This window comes from Penaeus monodon, chromosome 33 (genome assembly GCF_015228065.2).
Source record: "Penaeus monodon isolate SGIC_2016 chromosome 33, NSTDA_Pmon_1, whole genome shotgun sequence".
Lineage (NCBI taxonomy): Eukaryota > Metazoa > Arthropoda > Malacostraca > Decapoda > Penaeidae > Penaeus > Penaeus monodon.
Window position 1 is genome coordinate 15,996,517 of NC_051418.1, and position 497 is coordinate 15,997,013.

Below are 497 nucleotides of genomic sequence, written 5' to 3' on the forward strand. Positions count from 1 at the left end.
TTGTTCATTAGCATTTTTTACACATTCATACCATCAACAGAAATACAATGTACATGTTTTGTGAAAGAAGAATTTCATATGTAATTTTCATTTGTTCCTAATTAAAATTAATGCATGAATTTCAGAGCAAGTATGGACCCGTGAATTATGAAATTAAATACACAAGTGATAGATAATGATGGTTCTTATGTAAATTAGGTTTCGCATCAACACCGTATAAGTTATTTTGGAATTTAGCTGAAACTGGGGGAAAACATATTTCAGTACACGCTAAAATTGCGGTATATTCTGTGCGTCATTGCCGAGAAATTTCGAAGTTCAACGATAAAGACAAATTTTCTCTTGAATTTTCTTATATCTGTATTTCCGATTTTGGGTAATATTTCGCAAAGTTTCGGTAAATGTTCTTATTTGGTTTATGAATTATAAAGCGACGTTTTCCGATCGTAAAATGTGATAATCATAGCGCGAACCACAAATGTAAACAACTGCAAAAA